General features: G+C 40.7%; 1 long non-coding RNA gene across 1 annotated transcript in view; it reads right to left on the reverse strand.

The window, feature by feature from the left end:
* Positions 1–1113: 1113 nt before the first annotated feature.
* LOC109911637 overlaps positions 1114–21279 on the reverse strand; it is a 31189-nt gene continuing 11023 nt past the window's right edge. The window contains exons 2-3 of the long non-coding RNA XR_002258043.2: positions 6370–6429; positions 1114–1957 (exon numbers count right to left, since the gene is read on the reverse strand). This is a non-coding gene — a long non-coding RNA (uncharacterized LOC109911637). The remainder of the gene's footprint in view (positions 1958–6369; positions 6430–21279) is intronic.

Genomic DNA, 21279 nt, shown 5'->3' on the forward strand with positions numbered 1-21279 from the left:
TCACATTTGCCAGCATTTGACCCATATCCCTCTAAATACTTTCTGTTCATCTACTCATGCAGATGCCTTTTAAAGGTTGTAATTATACCAGCCTCCACTGCTTCCTCTGGCAGCTCTTTCCATCCATGCACCACCCTCTGCATGAAAAAAAGTTACCCCTCAATTCGTTTTTGAATCTTTCCCCTTTCACCTTAAACCTCTGCAGGTTTGGACTCCCACCACCACCCTAGGAAAATGTCCTTGGCTATTCACTCTTGCCTGGCTCTCGCGCCAGCTTGTAGGCTACCCTATAGAAGGGCTTCCCCAGATCCCCAGTGGTGAGCCAGCAGCAAATACCATTTTATTTTAAAGAAGTTGGAGGCAGGGCAATGGGGTCATCCCTCACCTACCCTGCCAGGGCTGCTTGTTGCTGCTTTCAAGCAAAAAGCCCCCCTGGTATCTTTAACTGAGCAGAGAATCCCTTCTTGCTGCCCCTAGCCATTAATTGGCAGCCCCAAGGAAAAGTCACATTAACCAACATTTTTTCAGAGTGCAGTCTTTTAATAACCATTCTAATAACCAGAATGCAGGACTCTCATAGAATATCCTTCCCAGTCGTCTTTTAAAAGCTGGACTAGACAGCACTCTGGGAACCAATCATAATTTACAGGAGTTGCCACACAGAAAAGTTTGAAAATTGTCGATGACAAGATACCTTTACACAGTATTCAGACTGCTGAAACAAAAAAGTGAAATTAATCCCCACTGACAATCTGCATTAGGATGAGCAAAACAAAGACATGAAACAATCTTTTAAAATGATATTAACTCTAGTATTGTGCAGTATTTAATCTTATGCTATTTAGAAAGTCAATAAAAGACAGGAGATTATAAAGAAAATAATATTTGAAGATCCAATAAGAACGCATCATAAATAGGATAGACGCTGTTCTTTACATCGCACAGAATGAAATGAAGAATTATTAACACTACTCATAAAAGGTCACCTATAAGCCAGCTGGCCATTGTATTTGCATGTGTGCAAGTGTGTAAGACAATAACTTGCTTCATGCTGACAGCAATTATATGGATTATATCATGTCATGACACATGCTAAAACATCCACACTGTACATCATCAATTCTGTATTTATTTCAGCTTATGCAAGGAACTATTCAAAACTTGCATTTCAATCCCACTGTATTAAGCCTGAAAGTTCATTACCATTGACAATCGAACGTGGTTACTCAGGTATCTTAATTCAGCAGACAATACAAACCAGGGCGATTCAATACATTTATATTCTAGCCATTACTTAACATTGAAAATATCACAAATTACAAGAACAAAAAAATTAGCTTTATTAAGTGTAACATTGTAGAAAGGTTTGCTGTATTAATGGCATGGAATTCATTAATAATAGATATGTATACAATGTTATCACAAAAGCTTAATAAGCTGCAATACTTAAAACAGTAAATTGAACGTTAAGTTCATCCATCTTCCGGTCTTCACAAGACAATGAAAATGGAAACCATTATTGCTGCTGAAACCGTTCTAAAGCTGTGTCACAATTTTATTTTCAAACAACATACATTCTTGCCCAATCTTCCATTCATAAATCCAAACATCACATCATGGTGAAATTATTAGGATGTTCTTAATTGACATTGATAATCCTAAATCAATACAAGGCAGTATTTAGGTAGCTGATACTCAGCTCATGTGCTATTGAATGTTATGTAACAATTTGTCAAATTCAAGATTCATTGGCTGGCAAAGATATCCAAAAATGGTACTTTTACAGCTATGCTGTGATACTTAATGGAATCAATTCATTCGATTTCTCCAACAACGATTATTATGAAAATTCTTTAGTTATTCAACCTACAGCTGACAGATATATTTTTGGAAGACCATTTCTTGTTCAAATTATGAGTCACGTAAGAGAGTCCAGTTGTGCTTGTATAGTTTCCAACTGCAGAAGATAAAAAAGAAACAAACATTAGTGTATAATAGCTAACGTCTATGCTTTTGAATGCTCCCACAACTGTTGTTTAACACCAGGAATGCAGAAAGCCAATGTTTTTATTCAGTTTTCTCAAGGTCAACTCCTAACAATACAATCCTAACAGAATTTGAACCAGCACAATAAATCCAACTTGCTTCATATTTAAGTGTCTATAAGGCACAGTCCCAAACAAAATATACTCATATTACTTGCTGCTTAACACAATTAGATTTTAAAATAACATTAGACATCAAAAACTGTAAAGGATAACTTGCTGATTAGAAAATGAGTGGCAACGAGTCCTCATTAAAACAATCCATTGTCCTTAAATTTTAGGTTGAGAAGACAAATCGAAGCTGCAGTCTTTGAGACAGGAGTTAAGTATTTTGTTGTGGAAAAGGAATGCTTTAGACCACTGCCCTTAATGTCAAGGCAGCAGCTGACGAAGAATAATACAAGGGAGCCCAATAGCAAAGCTGAAACCAATTGGAATCAAGGGGAAAATACTCTGATGTCCAGTCATACCTCGCACAATGGAAGATGGCTATGGTATTATCATCACTGAATCGCCACTATCAAAATGCTAGGTGAGGGGGTGGAGTGGTGGTCCCTGAAGACACTAGAATCTCAATACTTAATGAGATTTCTGGTCATAGTAATGCAATGTTAAAGCAAAATGATGTTAAAAAAGTGGCAACTTTAAACTGAGACTCTACATACACCGAAAAGAGAGACAGTTTTCCAGAATACTGTAGACTTGAAGAGTGCAGCTCCAACAACACAAGAAGCTCAACATCATTCAGAGTTAAGCAGCCACTTGATTTCCACCCTAACCATCACCTTCAACATTCACGTCCTTCATTATTGACAAATAATGCCTCCAGTGTTTACCATCTACAAGGTGCTCTTCAGTAAGTTATCAATCCTCCTTTGACAGAACCTTTCAAACATATGATCTCTAAAACTGAGAAAGCCAAGAGCAGTAGATGCACAGGAACACTATCACACCAAGTCTCACTGCATTCTGACTTGGAAATACATCACTGTTTCTTCAATGTCGCCGCTTCAAAATCTTGGAACCTCCTACTTAACAGCACTGTGAGAGTGTTCCTACATCCCAAGGACGATAGTGATTCAAGAAGGCAGGCCACCATTGTCTTCAGGGCAATTTGGTTTGGGCGATAAATGCTGGCCTACCCAGGGACCTCCACATCCTATGAATGAATAAAAAAAATGCTACAGGGAGAGGTGTTATGTCTCTCAAGAGAAGGAACTAGGAGAGCAAAAGGAAAGGAAAGGAAGACAGTGTCTGAGATCTGAAAAGTAACCAGTTCAGAGTGACTCATACTCTATTTGCCTTTCAGCATTGCTTTACTTGAATAGCACATGATGAACTCAACGCTCCTAGTAAAAATGTCAAGGCTTGATCGCATGATTTGATAGCACACTCATCTCGGAGTCAGAAGTTATTGGGTTCAAGTCCCAATCTACAACACGAGAACAAAGAAAACGCCTGGCTCGAGTGTAATACAGAAAGTGTGTTGCAGTTCTGGAGGGACTGCCTTTCAGGGAGACACTAAATTAAGGCCCAGGCTGTCCTCACAGCAGAGCGCATTGCAGCATTAGATTATCACATCGCTGTTTGTGAAGCTTGCAGTGCACAATCCACTGCTTTATGTTCAATAATGCAGCAATAATCATACTGAAGTGTTTCACTAGACGCAGCTCAGAAAAGTGCTACATGAATACAAGTCCTCCTTCTTCATTTCCCAAGTGTCAAATACATATGATTGTCAACAGGGCCTTCAATCGGGTCCGACCCATCTCCTGCACTTCTGCCCTCACCCCTTCTCTTCCCTCCCGCGATAGGGCTCCCCTTATCCTCACCTACCATCCCACCAGCATCCACATCCACACACTTCCTTCACCCCCAACACCTCCCCACAGCCATACGGCACCTTCCCCTGTAACCGGTGAAGGTGCAACACCTGCCCATTTACCTCCTCCCTCCCCACTATCCAAGGGCCCAAACATACCTTCCAGGTGAAGCAACATCTGCACTTCCAAGAATCTAGTCTACTGCATTCGCTGCTCACAATGTGGTCTCCTCTACATTGGGGAAACGAAGCGTAGACTTGGCGACCGCTTCGCAGGACATCTACATTCTGCACGCAAAAAAGACCCTGAACTACATGTTGCCTGCCACTTCAATGCACCACCTTGCTCCCTGGCCAACATCTGTGCCTCCAGCTTGCTACAGTGTTCCAGTGAAGCCCAACACAAGCTGGAGGAACAACACCTCATTTTCCGCTTGGGGACCCTACAGGCCTCCGGACTCAATATTGAGTTCAATAATTTTAGGGCCTAAACTCTCCCATGTCCCAGCCCCCCACCCACACACCAGGCCTTGTTACCGCATAGCCTGCCACTACACACCCCCTGTTGTTAGTCACTAACAGTCCCCATTAACAACTATTCACCCTCCCAGCCTGATCGTTAGCAACTCCTTTGTCTGTCCAACTGTCTTTCTCTCTCTTTGGGCTCTATCCTATCGTTTACTCCCTACCTCACCCACCTCCCTATTTTCTGCATATAAACTGACATTTTCCCAGCCATCAGCAGTTCTGAGGAAAGGTCACCGGACACAAAACGTTAACTCTGTTTTCTCCTCCATAGATGCTGCCAGACCTGCTGAGCTTTTCCAGTAACTTTGTTTTTGTTCCTGATTTACAGCATCCGCAGTTCTTTTGGTTTTTACATATGATTGCATTTACTGACAACACCAATTAAGTTTGCAGATAAGCATTTAAAAGGCAGCCTGGGGAAAAGTGGGGTGGGGTGGGGGGGGCACGCAGTGCAGAAGAAAGATGATGACCCCCACCCATGACACGTTCTCAAATCACCCATCTCTCATCCTCACATCCCTCTATCCCATCCTCCACCCATTCCTCTCCCTGACAGCACCATCCTTTATCCACTGTCTCGTCTCCTCTCCTCTCCCCAGACCATTCTCTCCTCTCGATTCTCCAGACGACTGTCCTCTCCTCTTCACTCACTCACCTCCCTGTCCTCTCCTCCCCCCCCAACACTATCCTCTCCTGTCCCCCCATCTGCCACCCTCCATGCTCTTCTTTCCACACTATCCTTCGTGCTCTCTCTGCACCACCCACCCCCCAACCCCAAAATTGTTCTCCCCCCCATCCAACATCCTCATTCCCCACCATTGAACCCGATTGCAAAAGCCCTCTTCTCAGCATGTGTGCAGTGTGGCCTTTGTGTATGACATAATATGTAGATTTTATGCGATGAAATAGTGGGTGAATTGTGCTTGGGTCTTTCTAGAGTAGCATGTATGTACAGATTCCCACAGCTGTGGGTGTCAGCAGACACTGCTAATGCTTATTTGAAGGGCTTATGACGGATTTCAGCAGTTAAAGTACGCAGCTGCATTTGGTAGCATGTAGCTGTAACCATGTCATGATAGAGAATAGCACATCAGAATTTATTCTCAATGTATTTCCGACCTCTAACTTAGTATAAACTAGGAGCTGAGAGGAGTGAGACTTGATCTGGCTTCTCCAGACTTGATCTCTGGTATTACATCTTGAAAAGTGACACTTTTCAAAGTAAATGTAGACAGTAACTCCACAAGTTTCCCCATTCACTCAATTAGATTACCCTGTGAGTTACTGAGTTATGCATATTAGGAAGTATCAATTTCAATCTTTAGTTTTCACTCAGTTACTTAATCTCCATTTTAGTGGTGGCAATGCACTCTACTTTAGCACCTTTGAATTGAGAAGATCAACTGAAGTTTTAGCTCCTGATCATCACTAACATTATAAATTATTATATACAAGATGTACAATGCAAACAGGATAAAGGTCAACTGTTAAATCCCCACCAATCAGGTAGGCTACTGATATATACGGCTAAGGCTCAACTTAAATGATGACCACTTAGTTGAAGTGCCTCTAGCACTTGTTGAATTGCACTTCAACAAGCTTCCATCCTGATAGGAAAGGGAAGGACGAGAGTTACAGCTCAACTGGATTCAGACTCACCAAAAGTCCACTTGTGTACGACAAGCTGGTATCAAGCGATCAAGAACATTACCAGGCACGCACCCTCAACTGAGTGGTGGTAGCCTTTTGAATAACTCTAAAACTAGGGTCTGACATTAAGCCCCCAACATTTCTCCAAATAAATGAGCTCACTTATCAGGGAGTTACAAAGACTTTCTTTAAGGCAGATGGCACGCTTAAACCAAGTCGAACATTCAATCAACAAAAATGACAAACATGCTATTATTTATGCTTGTTGTAAAGTCATGAAAGTAAACTGTCAATTTGTTGATGTACTACAAAGAACGTACTCACCTTGTTGTAAAATTCTAGAAGTTCTCCATGGTTAAATTCCACAAAAATCTTTTCTGTCCTCTGTATTCAAAACAAAATGTTTCTTTCATTAGTCACAAAAAAATGATATTTGGTTTGTTTTACTATAAATACAATAAATCATGCAGTCCAAATACCAGATCAGCTATTAGAGATGCAAGGATTCAGACCTGATACCAATTGGTTATAGTACATCTCTTATCATCACATAGCAGAGATTAATGCATTATGGCATTCAAACACTAATTTCCAGTTTCAAATCAATCCTATATATCTTGATAGTTACTGGACATGTAATTGTAGTTGTTATAACAGCTTGAAAGTTTAGGTTATTCATTAATAATGAACACCTCTCTGAAAATCAAGAACCTGGAGAAGAGTGGGCTTTAAGCAGCAGAGAAGAAATGATGTTTCAGGCTGACTGGTGGCCCTCTGACAGAACTCAGTTCTGACATGATTGAAATGGCCATCAAGCTAAAACTTCAGTGGTTTTTCTTTCTCCACAGATCCTGCCTGACCCGGTGAGTATTCACAGTGTGTTTGATTTTATTTTAGATTTCCAGTATTTTGTTTCTCTATTAGGATTTTAAGTATTCCCTTGTCTAGTCACATGGTTTACACTTTCAAATTATTCAGACAGCTACATTTCCAAAATTCTTGAGTTATTACTCTTTAAAATGTAATCAGATTATTGCATTGTCAAGAACAGAATTCTACGTAATAAAATGAACATTGATAAATTAAAAAGTGTTATAAATCAATAAATCCTACATAATTTACATAACCAACATGAATGGAGGCTCAATAATATTTATTGCATCAATTAAGTATTCAGCATTTTCCCTCTTCAACCATTTGTAGGAAAGTTATTAATTTTTGCAGAGGTCTTTAAACTTTGAAGTCAGTGAAGCAGTTGTAATGAACACCAGAGTGGTTAAATCTAATCCTTAGTAATGGGTCTTCAAGGCGACGTTCCATTAGTATTTCTAATGAAACTCCAAAAATTCTGAAAATTGGTTTGCTGGAAAACTAAACCAACTCATTCAAATTTATTGATAATGTAGCTTTTTTGCACATAATACTTAAATTATTCCACTTCTTTTTCAGTTCTTAATTGAGTTATACGGTTTTGGATAGTGATTAAAAGGATACAGATTAAATTTAGCATCATACTCAACAACTGTGCCCAACAGCTAAACGACTGTTTTGACTTCATTATTATCAATACAAATAAAATGTATAATGTTACCAAAAGGATATTTCTATTCACTGATGTGATTCCTGCAACATCCTACTATTGTACACACAGATGGAAAACGAAGTTTAACAAGACTAAATATGGCTGTAGAGATAGTGGAGACTGCCCATGCTGGAGAATCTGAGATAACAAGGTGTAGAGCTGGATGAACACAGGAGGCCAAGCAGCATCAGAGGAGCAGGACCCTTCTTCAGAAAAATCTTTCTGAAGATTTTTCTGAAGAAGGGTCTAGACCTGAAACGTCAGCTTTCCTGCTCCTCTGATGCTGCTTGGCCTGCTGTGTTCATCCAGCTCTACACCTTGTTATCTCTCAATATGGCTGTACATTTTTTTGCTTTGCTCAGAGTGAAGTTCAGTTTCCTATAGCTTCAAAAAGGCTTAAGGTAAAGCACCTAGACAATTCAGACTGTATGAAGTATTGACCTGAAATGACTGTATGAAGTATTGTGTTGGAAAGTAACAGAAAAGAACACTTCTCAGAAAAAAAAAATTCACAAGCATAACTGTAGTCAATTAAACAAATTACCCTTCAACTGCACAATAATTTAACAGTGATTGAGTGGCATTAAGATACACAAGCATGAATATTAATCACACAAATATCTCTAACCAATATCATCACCATACAGCTGGCTTTGCTCGCTAGATATAGGAACATAGGAACATTGAAAATAGGAGCACGAGTAGCCTCTCTGATCCTTTGAACCTGCTTCACCATTTTGATTATGGTTGATCATCCAACTCAATAGCCTGTTTCTGCTTTCTCCTCATATCCTTTGTTTCCTTTTGCTCCAACAGCTATATCTAACTCCTTCTTGAAAACATTTAATGTAAGACCAACCTATCTCTTTATGTAGAGGTTATGTTGAGTTTCTCCTTTCTGCCTGCTGATTTTTAAGTGCAATTTACAGCTCTTGGCCATGGTGGAACCAGTCCACAGACAGTATCATAATTCTATTTCTTCCTGACTAAATGTCAAAACTATTTTTGGTTGCTTTCCCCATCCAGTTGAGCGAAGAAACAATTTCTAACATGACTCAGTCTACTACCACCTGGAATTGCTGATTATTTACAAAATTAGTTCATGACTTTTATTATTTGAGCCAAAATCTGGGATGCTAAGAACACACCTTGTTTATGTTCCTCTTACCTTTTGTGTAACGGGACAGAATGATTGCATGGACAGGCTAAAAGTTCCAGATCAGGGTTATGATTTCAAATTTGAGAGAGATGGTAACTTTACAGGTACGTAAAAACAGATACATCACTGCGTAGAACAACCATACTTTCAAGCAAAACAAACAGACAACTTCTCTGCAACTACCTAAATGAAAAATTCTTCCAGCTCAAAAAAGGAAATTCATTTTAGATGCTAGATTAGTAAATAACTTGGCTTTGCATTTTAGATATAATTTTCAAAGTAAGGTCTAAGAACACCCTGTAGCAAATTAACCCGTCCTGGGATTTAAAGGAAATTCACCTTCCCGCTATATCGACAGTTGCAGAATCCACACTGTGAATGAAGAGCAATGAGTGCATCATTTGTATCTGTGTCATAACTGAGCTATACTGGCACACTGGGTGGACATACAAGCCTTTCATTCTAACTGCATCGTTACGGTTGACCACATGCACATTCTCAAAGTCTCGAGAACAACACGGTCAAAAGACCTGCTAAAAAGGATTGACAACCAAAGGCTAGCTTGTTAATACCCACTGACAAAGAAAGAGCTTTCAAGTTTTTGATTCAAGGGTACTGCACAACCCTGAATCCTCAATTACTGATTATTTATAAATTAGTTCATGACCTTTATTATTTAAAGCTACACAATCAACAGGTTTTTAAACCTTAAAAGAAAATTACATTTGCGTTTTTAACAGAACAAATGAATCATAATTTTCCTGATTATTTCAAGAGGAGTTCAGTTACATTCAATCACTCGTCACTTTTTCACAGTTGCATTCTCCTGTTGCAATGGAAAGATCAAACACTCACTTGATTGTTAGTGTGAATGTCTACTTGGATTTGCTAATGCTCATTACAGATTTAAAAGAATTCTAATCTTCCACGAAGTGTATTGATGTCAGGTGAGACTCAAGAAAGATGTAACCACATCATTTGCACCCAATGTAAATTCCAGATAAGTGGCTGAAGAAAACAAACTATTTGGTTTTACCAAGCTGACAGATGCATTAATTCTATTAGAAATGTTCCTGTGCTTAACCATTACCTGCTCAATGTTATCACCTAGGCAATTTTCAAAACACTATAGTTAAGCAACACTATAGATGAGTTCTAATGGTAAAGAATTAAGTTAGACATATTCATAACTCAAGAAAGTATTAATACAAATTGTTGTTCTGCCCATGTATGCTTGATAAGCTCCATTTAGTTACGTATCAATTTTATTAAACTTCAGTTTGTAAAAATAGCTCCACATCTTGATTAATCAATTATTATCCTGTTTTTATTGATACATCTTAAGTTTCTGCCCACAATCCAACAAATATAAAACTTCTCCGCTCATTACAAATTCCTCTAAGATTTTTTTCTTTTCCTCACTCCTATTCCTGCAACCTCCTCCAATCTTCATATATCTTCTATTCTCTGATTTTGGTTTTCTATGCAACTATCATACCTTATACTCACCATTGGTGACAGAACCTGTCTCTGCTGTATTATCTCATAATACCTTCTAAAAACCTCCTACCATCACTTTTAAAGCCTTCTTAAAGCATATCTATTTCACAAAGCCTTGATCAACTGGAACACAATGTGACCTTTTCTTTCCTCCTCTAAGGTATTTTTCTACATCTGAATTAGAGTTTTGTTGATCACTCACATTTACTGGTCATAACAAAAATGTTTTAATATTCCCATAACCTTTCCATTCATCACCTACTAAGTCCTAACTTCACGTGACCTTCCAAACTTCACTTCTGCATCCCATTGTCTCTGCATCATTTTGACCACCTTGATCTATTCCATTTGTTTGTAAATTTCTCACCTGGGTGCCTTTTACCTTGTCACTCACATGCTTCAATATATGACTTTTTCCTTTCTTTCACTATGTCTTTCACACACTGTTGCTTACTCTTGCATGTGGTCATCATCCTTCACTGAGAGTTGAGCAGTAATGAGCAGTCTAGAACTGGGCATTGCAAAGAACTGTTTGTTAAAACAATGCGGGTCTCTGAATTAGATTATCAGAATTTAATTTGTCCTTTTCAACGGGCCCTTTCCTGACTCTGCAACCAGCATAACTAATACCAACAATATTCACTCAAATGATACTTCCAAGTACAAACACAACTTCCTTACCTTTTCATTTCTTATACAAGAATTTTTTAAATTGTTCAATCTGCAAAGGATCAACCTAGAAAGCACAGCTAAACCCTTGGCACTCCGGTCTTTCTTTCTCTACTGTAAACCAGCTTCTTAGACCTGTCTCCCCCATCCCTTCCATCATCACCTACAAGAATAAGTGAGAGAAGCTCATAGACTTTGTAAGTAAGATTGGGACAATATGTTCAGCTGCCTGTGATACTTTCTTCCCTTCCGCTATCCCACAGGGTCAAATTTCCTTTGATCCCTTTGGTCTGAGAAAACTCTAGTTTTCTCCCAACCCCCTTCTTCAAAATAACCTTTTCCACGAGACCCACTTCTTGCTTCCTTAGTCCCATTCTCACTGATTAAGTGGCCATTAATCTTCCCCTCCTAAGCTCCACACTCGCCGACATCATTGATGATCCTCTTTCTTCAGGTGTCAGCCCCCTCTTCTTTATATTTGCTGTCATCACCATTTTCCTCAAACACCAAACCTTGTTGCCATTCACCTTTTATTTCATTCGTTCATGGAAAGTGATAATCACAGGCAAGGTCAGAATTTGTTTCCATCCCTAACTGTCCTTGAAAAGGTAGTGCTGAATTGCCTTCTTGAACCTTTGCAGCCCACGTGGCACAGATATACTCAAGTAATGTGAGGAAGGGAGTTCCAGAATTTTGATCCAGTGACAGCAGCAAAAAAATAGCAGGATAGGTCCAACTTGCAATGCTGTGCAACCTAGAGGGGGAGCTTACAGATGATACTGTTCCCTTGCATTTGCTGCCCTTGTCCTTCTAGGTAGTGGAGGTTACACATCCTTGCAAACAATCACCCCTATCTCCAGTCTCCACTTCCTCTTGAAAATCTTTGACCATGATGCCCCTCTCAAATTCATTCCATCTTTCCCTGAAATCTATGTTTGGATAAATCCAACCAATCAAGTTTCCATCCCTGTTACACTACTTAAACAGCTTGTATCCTTTCAATTCCTTCTCAAACTGTCTGTAGCTTTCTGATGTGGCTGAAATCATCATCCTCCTCCAACATCTTGCTAAGTGTCACTTGATTCCATTCTTAGGACTTTAAAAATAGCCAGTATCACTTGCAAAGGCTTCTCTTCTCACTCCTCTATTATCTCTGGTAGGCTCCATCTATCTCTCATTTACATTTTGACATGCTGACAAGAAAATCCAAAAAATCAGGGCATTACTTTTTCTTGTCCAACATCCTGTATTGCGTGAGCAGATATTTTAACCAATTAAATATGGGAGAAGCCATTTTCTTCAGTTCCTGCTTCAAACAGTATTTTTTTCGTTCACTGCCCTTTTCTGGTTAACTGTCAATGACTATTTGCATTGCTGATGTGATATTCGAGCTAGAGATGAGCTTCTGACTATCATATCCCGGAGTCCGAGTTTCAGACACTGCAGCACATCTGGGAGGGGAAAGAGTTACCTGGACGTTCTGTTTCAGGAGGCAGTCACACCTGGTAGGTTAAGTACCACAAATTCAGTCAGTGGCCAAGGACAGCAGGGTGTGACTGCAAGTGAGGCAGGTAGGGCGATCCTGTATTCAGGAACAGAGGAGCCTCCGCTCTTGCCCTTGTCCAACAGGTAAGAGGTACTTGCTCCCTGTGAGAATGAGGATCAGGCTGAATGACCACAGCACCGTGGTGCAGGAGGCTATTCAAGAGGAGGGAGCTGAAGGCCAGGTGGTAGTTGTGGGGGATTCTATAATTAGGAGAATAGATAGCAACATTTTTAAGGGAAGAGAGTCCCGCATAATACGTTGCCTACCCGGTGCCAGGGTGAGGGACATCTCTGAACGGCTTGAAAGTATATTGGAAAAGGAGAGGAAGGATCCAGTTGTGGTCCACGTCAGGACAACGAATATAGGCAAAACTAGGATAGAGGACCTGTTTGGGGTGGGTGGGGGATGGAGGAGTTTTAGGAACTAGGAACTAAATTAAAAAACAGGTCCTCAAGTGTTACAAACTCCAGATTATTGCCCAAGCCACGTGCAAATTGGCATAGGGACGCAAGAATAAAGGAAGTAAACATGTGGCTAAAAGAGTGGTACGGAAAAGAAGGGTTCCTTTTCACCGGGCACTGGCATCAGTATTGGAGCAGGAGGGATCTGTACCGCTGGGACAGTCTCCACCTGAACCGAGCTGGGACCAACGTTCTAGTGAAAAGGGTAAATAGACTGGTCAACAGCTCTTTAAACTAGAAAGTTGGGGATTGGGGAGGGTTGGTGGGGAAGGGTAAAACTCCATGGAGTATAATGGCCAATGGGACACAAAGGAGCAGGTTAACATCTGTGGGGGTAGATTCAACCGCATGGAGAAATATGAAAAAAAAACAAAAGGAAAGAACTCAGGTGAGGTTATTAAAGTCTCCAGCACAGAAAATAGGACAGTGTGTTTGGAAAGGGTTAGGAATCAAACTTCAAACACACTGGATAAACAATGAGAAGAGGGATGGTCAATACAGGAGAGATGGTGTTGTATCTGAATGCATGCAGTACATGAAATAAGGTAAATGAACTTGTGGCACAGATTGAAATTGGCAGGTATGACGTGGTGGGCATCATGGAGACGTGGCTACAAGGGGCTTAGGACTGGGAGCTAAATATTCAAGGATATACATCCTATTGAAAAGACAGGCGGATGGGCAGAGGTGGTGGGGTTGCCTTCTTATTAAGAAATGAAACTAAAACCATAGCAAGAAAGGAAGTAAGGTCAAATGATGTAAAATCTGTGGGGGTAGAGTTGAGAAACTATAATGCTTATTAAAAAAAAATCATAATGGGAGTGATGTACAGGCCTCCAAACAGTAGTCAGGATTTGGGGCAGGAGATACACCAGGAGAGAGAAAAGGTGTGTAAGAAAGGCAAGGTTACAGTGATCATGGAGGATTTCAATATGCAGGTGGACTGGGAAAATGAGGTTGGTAGTGGATCGTAAGAAAAGGAATTTGTGGAATGTCTACGAGATGGCTTTTTCGAGCAGTTTGTGGTGAAGCCCACCAGGGACCAGGCAATTCTGGATTTAGTGTTGCGCAATGAGGCAGACTTGATACGAGAGATTAAGGTGAAAGAACCCTTAGGAGGCAGTGACGATAACGTGACAGAATTTACTCTGCAAGTTGAGAGGGAGGAGATGGAATCAGATGTAACAGTATTACAGTTGAATAAAGGCAACTCCAGAGGCATGAGCGAGGAGCTGATCAGAATTGACTGGGAGAGGAGCCTAGCAGGAAAGATGGTGGAACAGCAATGGCAGGAGTTTCTGGGATTAATTCGGGAGACACAGCAAAAATGCATCAAGGAAAAAGATGCATACCAAAGGTAGGATGAAGCATCCATGGCTGACAAGGGAACTTGGGGACAGCATAAAAGCAAAAGTGAAAGCATATAATGTGGCGAAGGGCAGTGGGGAGCGAGAGGACTGGGAAGCCTACAAAGACCAACAGTGGACAACAAAAAAAGAAATAAGGAGGGAGAAGATCAAATATGAGGGGTAAGCTAACCCGTAATATAACAGAAGATTGCAAGAGATTCTTTAGATAAATAAAAGGGCAAAAGAGAGGCAAAAGTGGACACTGGACAGCTGGAAAAAGATGCTAGAGTAGTAGTAATAGGGAACAAAGAAATGGCCGAGGAGCTGAATACATACTTTGTGTCAGTCTTCACAGTGGAAGACATGAGCAATATCCCAAAAATTCAAGAGAGTTGGGGGGCAGAAGTGAGATTGGTGGTCATCACCAAGGAGAAGGTGCTAGAAAAACTGAAAAGATCTGAAGGTGGATAAATTAGTTGGACCAGATGAACAACACCCCAGAGTTCTGAAGGAAATGGCTGACGAGATAGTGGAAGCGTTAGTGGTGACCTTTCAGGAATCACTGGACTCCAGAGAGTCCCAGAGGACTGGGAAATCGCTAATATAACCACACTATTTAAGCAGAGAGTAAGGGGAAAGATGAGAAATTACAGGCCAATTAGACTGACCCAGGTCGTTGGTACAATTATGGAGTCCATTGTAAAGGGTGAGATTTCTGAATATTTGGAACTGCACAGTAAAATAGGGCAAGGTGAGCATGGTTTTATCAAGGGGAGGGCATGCCTGACAAATCTGTTACAATTCTTTGAGGAAGTAATGAGCAGGTTAGACCAAGGACAGCCAACGAATGTTATCTAGCTGGACTTCCACAAGGCCTTTGACAAAGTGCCGCACAGGAGGCTGCTGAGCAAGATAAGAGCCCATGGTGTTAGAAGCAAGGTGCTAGCTTGGATAGAAGATTGGCTGTCTGGCAGAAAGCACAGAATGAGGATAAAAGGGTCCTCCTCAGGATGGCAGCCAGTGATTGGTGGTGTTCCACAATGGTCAGTGTTAAGACCTCAACTTTTCACTTTATACATTAATGATCTAGATAAAGGAACTGAGGGTATTCTGGCTAAGTTTTCAGATGATACAAAGATAGGTAGTGGGACAGGTAGTACTGAAGAGGCAGGGAGGCTGCAATAGGATTTAGACAGATTAGGAGAGCGGACAAAGAAGTGGCCGATGGAATACAACATGGGAAAGTGTCATGTCATGCACTTTGGTAGGTAGAATAGAGTCATAGACTATTTTCTAAATGGGGAGAAAATTCAGAAATCCGAAGGGTTGAGGTACTTGGGAGTCTTAGTCCAGGATTCTCTTAAGGTAAACTTACAGGTTGAGTTGGTAGTTAGGAAGGCAAGTACAATGTTGGCATTTATTTCGAAAGGACTAGAATATAAATGCAGGGAAGTACTCCTGAGGCTTCATAAAGCTCTGGTCAGACGACGTTTAGAGTATTGAGAGCAATTTTGGGTCCAATACCTTCGGAAGGACGTACTGGCCCTGGAGCAGGTCCAAAGAAAGCTCACGAGAATGATCCCAGAATGAAAGGCTTAACATATGGGGAACGTTTGAGGACTCTGGGTCTATATTTGATGGAGTTTAGAAGGATGAGGTGGGGGGGATCTAATTGAAACTTACAGAATACTGAACGGCCTGGACAGAGTGGATGTTGGGAAGATGTTTCCTTTGGTAGGAGAGACTAGAACCAGAGGGCACAGCCTTAGAGTAAAGGGAAGACCTTTAAGAACGGAGATAAGGAAAAGTTCCTCAGCCAGAGAGTGATGAATCTATGGCATTCATTGCCATAGAAGACTATGGAGGCCAGGTCATTGACTAAATCTAAGATAGAGATAGATAGGTACTTGATTGTCAAGTGGGATCAAGGGGAGAAAGCGGGTGAATGGATTTGAGAAACTTATCAGACATGACTGAATGATGGAGCAGACTTGATGGGCCAAATGGCCTAATTTCTGCTCCTATGTTTTATGGTCTGTCTGCACGATCACAACAACCATCTATTTCTACTTCTAAGCTATCCCGAATTCAGACGAGCCTTAATTCATCTGCTGCTGAAACATGTGATTTTGGTACCTCTAGATTTGACTATTCCATCACATTCCCGATTGGTCTGCCATATTCTACCCTCTCATTATAGTCTGAAACTTGAGATCATCCAAATGTTTGTTGCCTGCAGCATTACTTTCACTCCTATGTTCACTGATTTATAGTGGCTGCCAGTCAAACAACACATTCATGTTAAAACACTCATCTGGTTTTCAAATTCATCCGTAGCTTCATCCCTCCACTTCTCTGCAATTGCTCTCAACCCGAAAAACCGTGGAGATGGCTGTGTTCATCCAATTTAGGTCTTGCCACTAACCCCAGTCATAATTGTTGTACTACCACTGATCAAGACCTTCAGCTGCCTAAGCCGCACATTCTGGAAGTCCCTCCCTAAACCTCTCTCTCTTCCTTTAAGCTGCAACTTAAAATCCAACTGTTTGACCAGGTTTTTGGCCATCTACCTCCTTACAATTTGCATTTAATTTTGCTTAATTCCTGTGAAGCACCTTGGGAGGTTTTACTTCACTAAAGATAAGACATAAATATCAACTGTTGCTGTTAAAAAGCATTTGGATTTGTAACATCTCAGGCTATGAAAATTGTTTCTTTGCAAAAGAAGTTGTGAAATTCTAATCTAAAGCTGTTAAATAATGTCCCAGCAGTTGAACAGGCAAGTCTGGGATTCTGAATTAAAACATTTTAAAGAAATGTTAAAAACACCAGCAAATGTTATTTAGGAGCTTTTTTCCAAAACCAATTTAATGTGAACAGAACATAAGAATTACGGTTAGTGATTATAGTCATGATTCTGTAATACAAAAACTGCAAAGCAATGCTTCACAACAACAGAGAAATTAGATGTGCTGATTGAACTCTTCAAAGTCTTGAGGCATGACAAAGTGCCAGAGAGACCAAATGCCAATAAATCTATAATCGCTAACTCACATTATTCTTTTATTAGCCATAATTCTATTATTAGCCATTTTTACAGAGCAAATATCAAGTTGATGAGTGTTACAACATTGCTTTTGGGCAATCAAATATTAGCAGTTTAGATGGGTTTGTGCTGACAGCATGCTAGGTTTGTTACTTTCATGGTTCAAACCAATGGAGACAACGAGGGCTGCAGATGCTGGAAGCCAGAGTCTGTAGGTGAGAGGTTGGAAAAGCACAGCAGGTCAGACAGCATCTGAGGAGCAGAAAAGTCAACTGCACCTATGCAGTCATCAATGTAGCAGAGGAAGAGGTGAAGAATGGTGTCGGTGTATTTATAGAAAAGGGACTGTTCCACAAATCCTACACGTGGGTGGCCATGACCACTCCTTTGGTCTGTAGGAAGTGGGAGGAGTCGAAGGAGAAATTGTTGAGCGTGAGGACCAGTTTAGCCAAGCAAATGAGTATGTCAGTGTAAGGGGACTGGTTGTGCCTACGGGAGAGGAAGAAGTGGAGGGCATTTAAGCCCTCCGAGTGGGGGATACAGGTGTACAGTGACTATACATCCAAGAAGAAGTCGGGGGCCAGGGAATTGAAAGTTTTGGAAAAGGTGGAGGGTGTGGGTTATGTCACGAGTCCAAATTTGTATTATACTGGAAAGGAGGGAAAAGATGGTAAAATTGGGAGTAATCACAATTAAGAAAATGGTATATGTAGCAGGAGTAACTAACAAAAAGTAGTAAATGAAAAACATGTGGTTGCACTAGTTTAGAAATGGAACCATTGGGTAATTTAGGTGCATACAACAATTGGTATAACATCTCCAATGAAAATAAAATACTGCAACTGCTGGAAATCTGAAACAAAAAAAAACGAGAATGCCAGAGAAACTCTGTGGATCTGGCAGGATCAGTGAAGAGACAAACACAAGTAACATTTCAAGTCTGTTATGACTCTTCATTAGAGGTCAATTATTATCTTTGACTGAATGTTGTGTAACAAGGAAGGAATAATGGACAATTTAATTGTACATGGACCCTTAGGGAAGATTGACCACAATACAGTAGAATTCTTCATTACAATAGAGAGTAACGTAGTTGTTTCTGAGACCAGAGTCCTGAAATTAAATGAAGAAAATTACATTGGTATGAGGTGCGAGCTGGCTATGAAAAACTGGGGATTGTTAGTTAAAGGCAGATAACCAATGGCAAACATTTAAAGACCTCATGGACGAACTATAAGGTTATTCATTCCAGTCCAGCATAAAAAGAAAATGGGAAATATGGTCAGACCATGGCTAGCAAGGGAAATTAGGGATAGCAAGGAAGAGGCTTACAAGTTCGCCAAAACGATTGGGGACAGCAAAGGGAGACAAAGAGGGGCAATTGAAAGAGGGTAAGCTTGCAGGAAACGTATAGATAGATAGTAAAAGCCTATAGGTATGTGAAGAGAGAATAAGTTTAATGAAGACTAACATGGGTCCCCTACAGTCAATCAGTGAAATGTATAATGGGGTATGAAGTGATGGCAGGTCAATTAAGTACATACTTTAGTTTTTTTTATTATATAGAATACATTTGGTCCAAACAAGTCCATACTAACCTTCCGAAGAGCATCCCACCTAGGCTCATCCCCTTACCCTATATCCCTGCTTTTTCCACGGCTAATCCACCGAGCCTGCGCATCTTTGGACACTATGGGCAATTTAGCATGGCAAATCCACCTAACCTGCACATCTTTGTACTGTGGGGAGGAAACCCATGCAGACACAGGGAGAACATGCAAACTCCACATAGGTGTTGCCCGAGGGTGGAATCGAACCCGGGTCCCTGGTGCTGTGAAGCAGCAGGGCTAACCACTGTGCCAACCTTCTGTCTGCACAAGGGAAAATACAAACATCACAAAAGTATGGGAGAACTTAGTGTATAATAGGAAGGAAGAATTGAACGAAATTAAAATTAGCAGGAAATCTAATGGAATTACAGGCAGATAAATCCCCAAGACCCAATAATCTTCAACTCAGAATACTTCAGGAATGGCCCTAAAAATAGTAGATGTACTAGTCCCAAGCATTAGTGGGTAGCCAATCTAAACTCTACTCTTCAGGAGAGGCAGAGAGAAGACAGTAAATTATACACTAGCTAACTTGACATGGACTGTAGCATTTTTCCACAATCAATTACAAAAGATGTAATAACAGAGCACATGGACGTTAGTGACAGGATCAGACAGTCAGCATGGATGTACAAAGAGAAAGTCATGCTTGACAAATCTGCTGGAATTCTTTGAGGATGTAACTAGTAGAGTGGATATGGGTGGGCCAGTAGATGTGGTTTACTTGGATTTTCAAACGGCTTTCAATAAGGTCCCACACAAGAGATTAGCAGGCAAAATTAAAACACATACAATTGGAGGTCATGTACTGAAATGGATTGAGAAATGAAGAGTAGAACAATGGGTCTTTTTCCATGTGCCAGGCAGTGACTAGTGAGGTATTACAGGGATCAGTGCTTGCACCCCAGTTATTTACAATACAGGGCGTCCTTCATTTATGAACACTCAAATTTACAGACCTAATCCCATACAGGTGCGTAATTTTTTTTTAAAAGATATGACACATGAATGTTGCCTGCACTTAAGAACAGCTATTTTGTGTTGCCCTGCATGGTGTTCCAATTTGCTTACAAATCGACTTACAAGCAGACTTAATGATGGATCCTATTCACAACCTGGGACTGCCCACATATATTGATGATTTAGCTGAGGAAACGATGCATCTCCAATGTCTCCAAGTCTGCATATGACATAAAACTGGGCGGGAGGCTTTATTATGAGGAGGATACAGAGAATATTCATTAAAATTTGAACAATTTAATTGGGCAAATACATGGTAGATGCAGTACAATGACAATAAATGTGTAAACTTTAGTAGCAAAACCAGGCAGGTAAATTATCTGAATGGGGCTAGATTGGGAAAGGGCAAGGTGCAATGGGATTTGGGTGTCCTTGTACACTGCTTGCTAAAAGTAGGCTTGCAAGTTCAGCAGGCAGTGAAGGCAACAAATGGTATGTTGGTTTTCATAGTGAGAAATACAAGAGCAAGGGGTCTTGCTACAACTGTACAGGGCATTGGTAACAGCACACCTGGGGTATTGTGTTCTATTTTGATCTCCTTATCTGAGGAACAATGTTCTGGCTATTAAGAGAGTACAAAGGTGGTTTACAAACTGATTCCTGGAATAAGGGAAGCAACGTCCATGGGCAGACTGGAATGCTTAGGTCTACATTCACTCGTGTTTAGAAGAATGAGGATCTCGGAGAAATGTATAAAATTGTAACAGGATTAGACAGGGTAGATACAGGAAGGATGGTCTTCATGACCCAAGAGTTCAGGATCGGGATCATAGTCTAAGGATAAGGGGTAGACCTCTTGGAACAGAGATGAGGAGAAATTTCTTCACCCAGAGAGTGGTGAGCCCATGGAATTCTCTAGCACAGGGAACCTCTGAGGCATAAACATTCAAGACTTTTAAGAAAGTCGTAGATATAGCTGTTCGAAAGGAATCAAAGGATACGAAGAGAAAGCAGGAACAGGGTACTGAGTTGATGATCAGTCATGATTATATTCAATGGTGGAGCAGGCTCAAAGGGTCAAATGGCTGATTCCTGCTCCTAAATTCCGTAACAACCACATTATGCTACTTTGTGCTAGATATGACACCAGCTAGCACACAGCTTATCCTCTGATTCCAGTTTTGCTATTGCCCCTTGATGGTGCCCTAATGTCAGAGGCAGTCACCCTCACCTCACCTCTTGAATTCAGTTCTTTTGTTCACACTTGGATCAAAGTTGTAATAAGGTCAGAAGCTGAGTGGCCCTGCAGAAACCAAACTGAGCATCATTAAATAGTTAGACATAACAAGGTG

Source organism: Rhincodon typus, chromosome 3, assembly GCF_021869965.1.
Source record: "Rhincodon typus isolate 14 chromosome 3, sRhiTyp1.1, whole genome shotgun sequence".
Classification (NCBI taxonomy): domain Eukaryota; kingdom Metazoa; phylum Chordata; class Chondrichthyes; order Orectolobiformes; family Rhincodontidae; genus Rhincodon; species Rhincodon typus.